Source organism: Alternaria ventricosa (genome assembly GCF_023758065.1).
Source record: "Alternaria ventricosa strain BMP 2768 chromosome Unknown scaffold_15, whole genome shotgun sequence".
NCBI lineage: Eukaryota > Fungi > Ascomycota > Dothideomycetes > Pleosporales > Pleosporaceae > Alternaria > Alternaria ventricosa.
In genome coordinates this window covers 549200-561967 of record NW_026055695.1, presented here as the reverse complement: position 1 = coordinate 561967, position 12768 = coordinate 549200, and positions in this window count along the sequence as shown.

The following is a 12768-nucleotide window of genomic DNA, read 5'->3' as shown; positions in this document are numbered from 1 at the left end:
ATTATAGCTACTATTTAATAAATAGTATCTTACTATATAAGGTAACTTATAAACGCTATATTCTTACTATACTAGCTTTTATTACTTTTATAAAGTATTCTAGCTAAAGTATTTCTTTACTAAAGTATAGCTTTTTATAAAGCTAGAGAAAGAAGTAGTATTATCTTATCTTTTACTTTATATACTTAGTTATAAATAGTAATAGTATAATTAATTAAAAGTATTCTTTTAGTAAGATAGTTAATAAAATAGTTTTTCTATTCTATTTTTCTTTTAGGTAAAAGACTATAACTACTAAAAAGCTTATATATTTTACTAACAAGCTTTTTAAAAGTAAAAATAGAAGAAAAAATAATAAAAAGTCTTACACTAACTATATATATAGTAAAGATAATAGAGATAGAAGTAATAGAAATAAAAGTAATAAAAATATTAATAAGCCTAGTATATAGCTCTATACTAGTAAAGTAGCTTTTTAGAGCGCTTATAATAGCCTTTAGTATAGTATAAATATAGTAGTTTATAATAGCCTCTATAATAGCTTCTAAAATAATAATCTTAAAAGAACTTATAGAGTAACGCGTTTAAGAGAAAAATAATTAATTAATAATAAAAGGCTTAATTAAGCTTTAGTAAGCAAGGTAATATAACTAGTAATAAGATTAGCTTTAGACTTACTAACGCTAGAAGAACTTATAGAAGAAGTATAGTAAGAATATAGTTAAGAGCTTATTTAATTAATAAGTCTTTAGATCTTTAATTTTACTATAAGCAATAGAATAAGAATAAGAATAAGAATAAGAATAGAAATAGAGATAGAGATAGAAAGTATATATGTAGTAGAAGTATAATTTTATAAGCTAAGATTTTAGTATTTTATTACTTTGTAATTTATAGCTTAGTTAGTTATAAGCTTTTAAAAATATATAATTATATTATAATTCTCTCTACTATAAGTAGATATTAGTATTTATAAAATAGTTACTTTACTACTCTAAATTTTAAAAGCTTTAACTACTACGCTAGAAGTAGTAGCGCTAGAAACTTAAGCTTTAGTCTATCTAACGCCTACACCTCTAAATATAAGATTTTAACCTTTTTAAAATATGTTTTCTTATATACTAGTAATAGACCTTACTTTTTTTAGACTAGCTTCTATAATAGAATTATTAGTTTACTAATAAATAAATTTATCTTTATATATTTAAGTTATTAAGGCACTTTACTATAGCTATTAGTATAGTACTAAGCTTGTAAAATATATAATTAGATCTAAAGAGAGAGTAAGAATTATATATTAGTAAGTATACTATAATAATTAATAATAAAATAAAGCTAAAAGTATATTCTAGCTATATACTTAAGAGCTAAGTTATTATTAATCTAGAGTTTAATAATTATAGAAATTATTTAGCTTTTTTAAAAATCTCTAAGTAGTAAAAGTATAAATTAGATATAAAAAAACTAAATCTATTAAATTTACTATAAGTAGTATTATTAAGTAAAGTCTAAACTTTAAAATTTAAAGTATAGTAGTAGATAATAGGTTAAATAAGTATTTAATAATACTTAATACTTATAGTAATAAGCTATTACTTATATAAACTTAGTTATATAGCCTAAATACTACTATAATAGAATAAAAAATTAATTTAAATAGTTTTAATTATAGCTAATAGCTATAAGAAGAAAACTACTTAACTAGTAAAAAAAAAAATCTACTAGTAAAATTTAGACTTTAAGCTGTTCTTAAGTAAAGCTTATAGTATAACTAATAACTTAATATACTACGCTAGCTACTTATATAAAAGTATACTAAAGCTAGAATCTAAGACTATAAAAAAAATTCTTTTTTTTTAACTAAAGTTAGATTTTACTAGATTTTATTTATATACTAAAGCTTTAAAGCTAGTATAATATTTATAAAGTTTTTCTATTTACCTAAGTTATACTAGTCTTTAATAATAATACTTTTTAGCTTTATACTTATATATATATAGTAGAGTAAGTAAAAGAAAAATATATTATGAATTATTAAGTAGAAATCTAAATCTTAAGTAGTAATACTTATAGCTTTAAGAGCTACTAATTCTAAGAAAGTAAGAACTATTACTAATACTCTAAAGAGTGTATAACTAAATCTTTTATCTACTCTTAAAGGTATAGCGTTAAGTAAGCTAAAACTTAGAGTCTTAGCGCTACTACTTCTAAAGTAGTTAAAGCGTCTAAATCTTTTAGGCTAGTAAAGAAGCTATTCTATAAGTTCTAAATACTTTATAAAAGAATTATAATATAATTACACGCGCTTATTAGCTTATAACTAATAAAGTAATATATTCTAAAGCTTTATACTTAGAATATATATACTAAAATCTTAGTAAAAGCGCGCTTCTTCTATTTTTTATATTTCTATAACTTTTAGAACTCTAAAGATATATTAAAAACACTAGTAGTAACTTAAAGCTAATACTTAAAGCTATACTATCTAAATAACTCTTTTATAAGTCTCTAAGGTAATTATAAGTCTACTTAAAACTAATTTTATTACTAGTTGCATTACGCTTACTAATACTTAACTAAATTATTGTATTATTAATCTACTCTAATTACTTTTTATTTAATTATATTACTACTATAAAGCTATTATAAGCTACTCTACGTCTACTAGAAAAGAGACTATTAGAAAAACTATCTTAAAAGCTATTCTAGTAGCCATAGAATAAAATATTATCTATAATATAATACCTAATATTTTAGGCGCTATAAAAAGTGTTCTAAAACGCGTAAAAAGCTACTTTACTAACACTTCTATTAAAGCTTCTAAAGCTCTTATTACCACTATCTTATAGATGTATTCGCCTAGCGTAAGACTATTAATTCTTCTTTCTAGATATATTATAAATATTATCTTTTTTAAAGCTATATATTAAGATATTTATACTACGTAAAACTAGAATTTTTAGAATTTTAGAAAGCTAAGAACTTCTTCTTAGAGTAAGATTTCTAGTAAAGTAGTTTATTAAGTTTTAAGTACTAGTAAACTAGTATTAAAAAAAAGAGTATTAAATAACTTCACTTTAACTAGTAATATTTTAAAGACTAAGCTAAAAACTACTAATTTTTTTTTTTAGATTATTCTCTATATTCTTTTCTATTTATAAGTAATTTCTTCTTTAAATTTAGAAAATAATATACTTAAAAGGTTATTAAAGAATTAAATAAAAACTAGAATTTAGACTCTACTTATATTATATAATTTTTTACTAATATTAATAACTATATTATATAAAGCCTAAGTTTAATATCTAAGCTTTTTATCTTAAATATTAGCTAAGTTATACTACCTTAGAGTCTAAATTTTTTAAAATAGTAATTTCCTATTTTTAGAAACTATTTTCTCTAAACTAGTAGTATATGTAAAGAATAGAGAGGTAACAGAAACTATTCTCTAATAATAGAATATAGCTTTGTTAGAACAAAGTAGTTAAATACTATAATAAATAGTATAACTAATAAAGATTATAATAAAGTAATTGCAAAGTAGATAATAGGTAATAGGTAGTAATATTGTTGCTAGGTAAAGAATAACTATAGAGAATTGCTATTTCTTTTATAGAAAATAGCTACTAGAATAATTACGTAAATATCTGCCTATTTCCGCCTAAAGATAAGAATTTATAATTAAATCTACTTAATTTCTAGATTTATAATCTAAGTCTGCTAAATCCTTCTTATCTTCTAGATTTATAATCTAGACTAGTACTAATTATATTAGTCTATGCGTTGTATTGCATAGACTAATAATTAGCTTATTACTAGATTTTTTAGCAATTGCAGAAAGAGAGATAAGAAAGATAAAAGTTATTATCTTACGTAATAACTCTAATAATAGCTAGACAAGGATAAATAGAGGTGTTTTAGAATCTTCTAGTGTAGCAGATTAAAACTAGCTACTACAATCTTAATTACGTAAGCACTTAGATTTACTAGGAAATTTTCTAATTTATTTAGAAATAATAATAAGTGCAATCTTAACAATGCTTAATAATAAAAAGATAATAATAACTAAGTTATTATAATCTTTACAATAATTAACAATAACAATAATTACTTTAATAAAACAGTAATTTCTTCTTAGAATTCTTATAGTCTAGTTAAGCTATATAAAGATTAATTTAGAGATAAACTAGCTCTTAGTTCTACTATTACTATATAGAATAATAGCTTTAATTATAAATTAGACATTTATACTAGTAAAAGTAATTAAGATACTTCTTATGTTAATTTTATTATAAAGAGTATTTTAAATACTAGTAGTTATTATAAAATTAACCCTAGGCATATAGAATAGTACTATATTAAAAAGGTTAAGATTATATTTAGCTACAAGAAGAATAGAAGTAGATAATCTTATTAAAACTAATACTTAGGATAAAACTAAAGAACCTACTAATATTAATATTTTTAGAGGGAAATAGAGTGTTTCTTAAAAATTATAATATTATAATATTAAATAGAACAAAAGTATAATTAGAGACAACGCTAAAATAAAATAAGCTTCTCTTAGTTATATTTGATTTATCTTTCTTTATAAAGATATTATTTCTCTTTTCTATATATTATCTCTATATTAGTAAGCTTTAAAAATCTAAAAAGTAAGTTTATACTCTATTTCTGTAATAATACATTACTAGTACTATTAGTACTATGCTAAGAAAATTTTCTAAGCCTATTATAAACGTTAAAGATTATCTTTATAGAAAGTAAAATACTTATAGAACTCTTCTTAAGATTAAACTATACTAGTTTTTAAAAGTTCTTAAAAAGCTACTAGAGTAGTTAACAGAGATATAGAAAGTAGTTTAGAATAAAAATATTTATATAGATTTATCCTAGATCTTAATAATAATTTTTATAAGTAGGTAACTACTAAATTATTCTAATTAAGAAAAGGTAGCTCTTAAAATAAGAAAAAAGTTTATTTAAGATAAAACACTAGAAAACCTAAAAAACAACTTATAAATATAAACTACAGAAAGGTTATAGATTTTAATAAGTCTTTTTTATAGTAGAATTATAGTGCTAGGCAGAAATAAATCAGAAAACAAAGAAGAAAAAATAATTAGGCTTAAATAACTTTCTATAACAAATATATAACTAACAGATCTTTTTCTAATAAGCTAAATTATCTTTAAAAAAATCTAGTATTCTTCTAACCTTCTAATAAAACATTAATTAGCTTACTAACTAAGTGTTAAAGTTAGAGAGTAATTATTGTTATCTAATTTTAGATACGTAGTTACTTAGCTTTTAGGTATATAGCTAGAGACTTTATTCTAACTTTCTTTTATAGTAGAATTATTATAATAGACTTAATTATCTTTAATTATTAATTATCTCTAGCTTTTATAGTTATAAGCTTAGCTACTAAATTATAGAACTATTTTCTATTACGTATTAAAGCTTACTAACTAATAAATTAATTAATTCTTTTCTACTTTACTCTTTCTAATATTTTATTATTAGAATTTACTTTACGGAATTACTTAGTTATTACTTTCTCTTTTATTATTTCTTATATATCTAACTTTACTCTATAGTTAACTCCATAAATATATATAATTATAATATAGCTATTATCCTTATACGTATACTTCTTAAGAACTAATTTAACTAGAATACCTAGTTTACGCTTCTTAAGTAATACTATTATTAAAAAGTATTTAGTAAAATATTAATTCTAATTTTCTAAATATTAAATATGTTAATACCTAAAAGCCTTATTTCTCTAACTTTATAGTGTAAGAGCACGTTGTTAACGCACTAGATCTATAGCAAACGTTACTAAGAGAGTTTTATTAATGCCTACTACTATATTACAGCGAATATAAGGTGTTTAGGAAATACACCTACATTAAGATTACTATATAGAGTTACTAGACCGCGTTTTGTTGCCCTGCTCTAGATTAATATTCTACTATAATAGAGTAAGAGCTTATAAAGCTAGCTAATCTTATTATAAAGATAATTCAAAAGTAAAAGAATAAGTACAATAAAGCTACTTATAAGTATAATTATTTTTATAAAATTATAACTCTAAAACTAAAAATAGTATTACTTTAATAGCCTACTAGAACTATAAGTCTAAGTGGTTATTAAGAAAAAGTAGAAAGACTTATAATATTTTAAACTAAATTATATATGCTATTATACCTAAGTACTTATTACTTATAACTATAAGTAATTATAGAGAAATAGTTTAGTTTTTTCTAAAATATTTTATAACTATACTTACTTTTATAAATTAAACTATATAGTATATAGTTTATTTAAAGTGTTATAGTTATTTAAAGAAAACTTAAAGTACTACTACTAAAAAGTAGTTTACTAACTAGTTAATACTTTACTGAATAGTAAGAATTTTTAAGCTTCTAGAAGTTAATAAGCTTTTTATAATTACTAATTTTCTTATTAGAATTAAGAAGGTTAACTCTAAGTAGACTTACTAGTAGTAATATAATTAATTATTTACTATAGCCTCAAAAACAAAAATTAAGCTTTAGTAATTTTAGTAAAGTATGTAGTATTATTTTTTGAAAATATTAATTATTCTAGAAAAAAAAGCTAATATAATCTCTAACGCCATTATAAGCTAACTACTTAAGCTTTACTTTTTTAAGCTTTATATTAAACATAAGTAAAAGCTAATTTTATACTCTTAATTATAAATAATAATTACTAAGTCTAAGCTACTAAGTATTTTATGTATAGAGCTCTTTACTTAAAATAAGTAAACGATTTAAAAGCACTATTATAAAAAGAAGAATAGTAGCTTATATAAAAAAAGTAAAGCAATTAAGCTAAAAGATAAACGCTCTCGCTATAAAATATCTAAGTAATATAGTTTTTATAATTTTCTACTTTAAAAAGCTAGTCACTAAGTTAAGGCCTTTTATTTTTAGTATAGGCTTTAAGCCTTACGCGCTTTTAGTAAGTCTAATTCTTAGTTATAAAGCTAAAGTCTACATAGTTTATAATAAAGCTTTAATTAGCTTTGATTTCTTTATTAAAAGTAATAAAGAAATAGTAAAAGCCAGTAGCTAAATTCTTCTAGTAATTGGTTTTAGTAATCATGTACTTTAATTTATTCTTAGGACTTTTAAAAAACAAAAAAAAAGCTAATCTTACGCTTATAGGCGTTATAGATATCTCTAAATCCTATACTAATATTAGGTTAGGAAAGCTTTCTATTAATAGTAGTATATAGTATATAAGCTATAATAATATAATTTAAATAAGTATACTAAAGGCTATTATTATTTAAATAACTTTTTAGTATAAAATTTACCTCTTAAATATTAGATATTATACTTTTGTTTATTATTTTAATTTTATTATTATTAATACTATTATTTACTTTTACGTTATATAATAATATAATTTTTATTCTAATTTTTAGTATTAAAAATAAAGCTATCTAATTAAGTAAGCTCTTAAGGCTTTTGTTAAAGCTATCTAGAATGTAAAGATTACTAGTATATAGCATCGTAAATATAATAATTCTACTTTTAACTAGATATTATAATATATCTTTTTTTAGCTTTATAAGCTATTGTTAGAGCTAGAAATAATTAATAATTAGAGATAATTAAGTATTTTATAATTCGTCTACCATAGAATAAAAGTAAGAATAAAATCTTTAGTTATATACCTAAGAGCTAAGTAATTACATATCTATAATTAGATAATTATAATTACTTCTTAACTTTAATACACTTCTTAGAGTAGTAAAAGTATTAATTTACTTTACTAAAACTTAGGCTATTAAATTTACTATAATTAGTATACTTTAGTAGAGTCTAAGCTTAAAAATCTAGAGTGTAGTAGTAAGTTATAGCTTAACTAAGTATTTAATTATACTTAATACTAATACTAGTAAGCTTTTACTTATTTAAATAATGCTTAATAGCCTAGAGAATAACTTTATAAGTTTTGAAATTACTTTATAATAGCTAAGAATATAGCTAATAGCTATAGAAATTTAGGTATCTAACTAGTAATAGATAATTCTAATAGTAAGATCTAGGCTTTTAGTCTCTTTTAGGTAATCTTTATAGTATAATTAATAGCTTAATAAGCTACGCTAGCTACTTATATAGGTGCGCGCTTAGGCTAGAATTAAAGATCTTATTAATAATATTAACTTTCTTAATTTTTCTTTTCTCTACTATAATATTTTTTTTTATTATTAAGACGCCTAAGCTAATAAGCTAATAAGCTATTGATCTAATTAAATTTTTTACTATAGATTTTTAGCTCTTAAGTTTTAGCCCTTTTAAGCCTTATACTTAGATTCTTTACTTTAATTTATATACTACTTTACTTACTTCTTTATTTTTTTTATTACTATAGTAAGTTTTTACTTTTATACTTAAATTAATTACTAACTATAATAATTTAGTTTAATAACTTAACTTCTAAGTTAAATAAAAGCTATAAGCGTTAGCGCTTTAGCTTTTACTATAATAGCGTCTTACGCTCTATGTATAATATCTTAAGTAGTAGTAATTATTATATGTAAGCTAGTACTTAGCGTAATAGTACTTAGTATAATAGTACTTTACTTAATAATCTATAGTTAAGCGCTTAACCTTCTTACTACGCTTAAGTTTAAGTAGCTACTAATTAACTTCTACTTTTCTTTCCTAGAATAATAGTATTTAATAATCTACTTAGTAGTAGCTTTCTATAAAGTAATTAAAGTACTAATACTTAACTAACTTAAAGCTTTATATAAAATAATAGTTAACTAAATTAAAGCTTTATAAGCGCTAAAAAAACTAATAATAATTTTTATAAAGATTAAGATAAGCGTTATAAGCGCTTAGAGTTATATATTAATAGTAACTACTTAAGTTATAAGCGCTCTAAGTTTAATAACTTTAATAATAAAAATATCTAAGAAACTATTAAGTATAATTTCTAGAATAGTATTATTATTAATAATAATAGTTTTTAAGTTACAAATTAAAACCTTTAGTATTTTAATTATATTAAGAACTAAAGTATCTAGAATTAAAAAAGTAAGAGTTTTTAAGTAAAACTTATAGTTATAGTAACTTAAGTAAGTAATCTAAGAGTAAAGCTTTTAAGCCTAAGACTTCTTAAAATTAGTATTTAGTGTATACTAGCTATTAGTGTAAGTAAGTTAGAGTAATACTTCTTAATATCTCTACTATAAGTGTTATGTCTATTAGTAACTTCTTAATAATATTCTAGAGTTTAATTGTTTTAAGCGCTTATATAAGATTTAGCTCTATTTATCTTACTACTTTTATAAGTACTAGATACTTAATTAAAGTCTCTACTAGCGCTTTATTAATTTAGAGTAAAGCTAGAGCTATAATATAAGTTTTTAATCTTTTTTTTTAGCTCTTTTAATCTCTTACTAACTTAATTATAGAGCTAAAGCTCTAATAAAGCTTATAAATATTATAAGTAGCTTTACTAAGATATTTATATGTATAAGAAAACAAGGAAAAGTAGCTAAAAGTAGTTCTAAGACACTATCTAAACTATTAAGTAGAACTTCTAAGTTCTTAGGTAAAAAAAGCTTTAATAGTGCTCTACTTATAAGTTTTTATAACTTAAATTAATATAGCGCTTATAGTAAGTTTATAACACTAAGTAAAATTATAAAAGAGAGAGTTAAAGTATTAAGAAGTAAATAATATATATTTTACAAAGTTAGTTTACGTAGGTAAAGGTTAGTTATATTATCTAGCGTAGTTAAAAGCTATCTAATATTAGTACTATACTTTAGAGTACTTAATAGTCTTAAAAGAGCTACTATATATTAAGTTTTTAAAGATACTACTAAGAATATAGATCTTTATACTAAGAATCTTTTTTTAAATATAGTATTTAAGCTCTATACTAACATTAAATCTATGTATAAAGCTAGAGAAGTAAAGTTTTACATTATTTATAACTTATATTTAGACCTTAGTGTCTTAAATATAAGTAATAAAGTTAATCTCTATTAACTTATACTCTAAGATAACTAATAGAAGTACTACTTTAAAGAGAGAGTAGATTAAAAAGTATTTTAGTAAATAGTTTAATATATTAATATTATAGGTTAGTGTTTTAAGAGATAGATATAAAGTTAAATCTAGAAAATAAAAAGAATAAAGAGAATAAGAGAAAAGAGAAAGCTAGATATAGACTTTTTTACTTTTTAACTATAGATAAGAGTCTAGTGTATATATGTATATAAGACTCTTTTTTATAAACTCTTTTTATAAAACTCTTTTAATAGAACTATTCTACTAGCTTAGAATATCTATTATGTATTAAATTTAGACTTATAAACTACTATACGTTACTACTTTATAGCTTTATTTTAAAAATAGCCTTAAATACTTTAAGTTCTTAAATATTTATAACTATTCTTTTATAGTTATAGCTCTTTTTACTATTTACTTCTATATAAAGCTTTTAGAAAGTAATAAGATATTTATATAACTTCTAAATATCTTTCTAGAGATATATATAATATATATAACCTATTATACCTTCTTTATTATAATTTCTAGGTTAAATTATAGCTTCTTACTTTTACACTTCTATATAAGGTTTAAGAGCGTTAAACTTTATAGCTTAGTTTTAATTCTTAAGACCTTTAAAAAAAATATATACTACTATATACTATAAAATAAAGTATTTAGAAAGAATACTTATATTATAATTATATACTATATTACTTAACTACGTTATGCCTATATTTCTATATTAGTATATTTACTAAAGTAAAAAAAGTATAAAAGAGATTAATATAGATAGTAGCTAAATAGCTCTACATATAATTTCTACTTAGAGTTATCTACTTATAGCTTTTAATTTATCATTATAATACTTAAAGTATTATTATTAAAGCTAATTCTAGTAGTAGCTACTACTAGCTTTCTAGCTATAGGCTTTTTATTTTAAAAATTAGTAGCTATAAAATTAGTAGCGTAATTAGTATAGTAATTATTAGTCTTAGTAGTATAGTTCTTAGTCTTAGGAGTATAACTATTATTTTTAATATTATAATTCTTAGCTCTATAATTACTAGTTTAATAGCTTAATATCTAGTATTATAAGTAGTAAGTTCTACTACTATACTTAGTATTAGCTAGCTAAAGCTTAGTATAAGAAAAAAGAAATATATACTAAGTATAAGCGCTTAGTACTTAAGACTTATATATAAGCTTATACTACTAAAATAACTTATCTATAAGCTTAAGTTAAGAACTTTAAGAATAGCTAGAATAGTAAGCTAGCTCTTAATAAGTATAATTACAAAAGTTATAGTTAAAGAGATTATAGCTATAATAGTTAGTAATTTAGTAGCTATATAGGTTTATCTAGAAAAGGTTTAGTATTTTAGCTATTTTTATACTTACGTTAATTATTAGTAATTACTTCTTTATAACTAGGCGCTATTTTAAAGTAAGTAAGATCTAGCTTAAGTATACTTAATCTTTATAATAGTAGTCTAAATAAAGATTTCTCTACTATATCTACTTCTTAAGAATTAAATATTATAAATTTTATAAGTTAAGTAGCTATTTAAACTTATTAAACTATTACTAAATAAGTAATTTAGTTAATCTATTTATAGGTATAATTATAGTCTCTAAATACTTAACTTTAAATAATCGTTTAGCATATTTCTACTATAGCTATATATTCTAGATATCTATATACTTAAGCTAAGTATTAATATACTTATTCTTTTTAATAACTAGCTTAATAGTTTACTAATTATTATACTAAACTATTTAAAGTTCTCTAAAATTAAGCGCTAGCTTTTTAAAAAAGTATCTAAGCGCTATAGGTTGTTTAGTAGTATACTTAAAAGTAAGTAGCTTTACTTCTATAGTAGAAGTAGTAACTATACACTACTTTATAGCTTTCTAGAAGATTATATCTTTATATAGTATATAGTAGTGTAATAAAAAGAAAAATATATTCAAAAAGTTATAGTTTTTAAAACTATATATCCAAATAACTAGACTAGCTAGAACTAAGGTTTTTAGTAATCTTAGAAGATAAGAGCTTTTTCTTTAAGTTAGTGCTTTTAGAATTTTACTCAGTAAGCTAAAACTAGTGTAATATTAGTAGTGTTTAAGTATACTAAAAAGCTCTACTCTTTTTAGCTTATATCTTTTTATTTATAGTATTATCTTTGCTAAAATTTTAGTATACTATTATATATACTTAGGTCTATTACTTATTTATATTAGAAGTTATTCTATTTATTTTTATAATTATTAAATTATAAAGTTATTTTTTAAGCTTTTTATATTATAAGCTAGCTAGATTTAGTAACTAGTACTTAGTATACTAACTATTAGCTCTTTTTACTACTTTATAACGCCTAAGTAAGCTTTTAATATAGTTATTTATTAATTTTTATAGTATAGCTACCTACTTTTCTAAAATAGAAGAAGAAAATAAATCTATTACTTTCTTACTAGCTCTTACTCTTAAAAAGCTAGTAAGTATTTTATATAGCTTATTTTTTCTAGTAAACCTTAGATATTATTTATAAAATTTAGATCTAGGCTATAAGTAGAATACTTAAAGAGAGAAATTCTATTTTTGCTAAATATATTAAAGATAGCTAAAGTTATGTAGATCTTAGTATTATTTTACTAAAATTTCTACTTTAGATAAAAGAAGATATTAGCTTTCTTAATTTAAAAATATTTCTAAAAA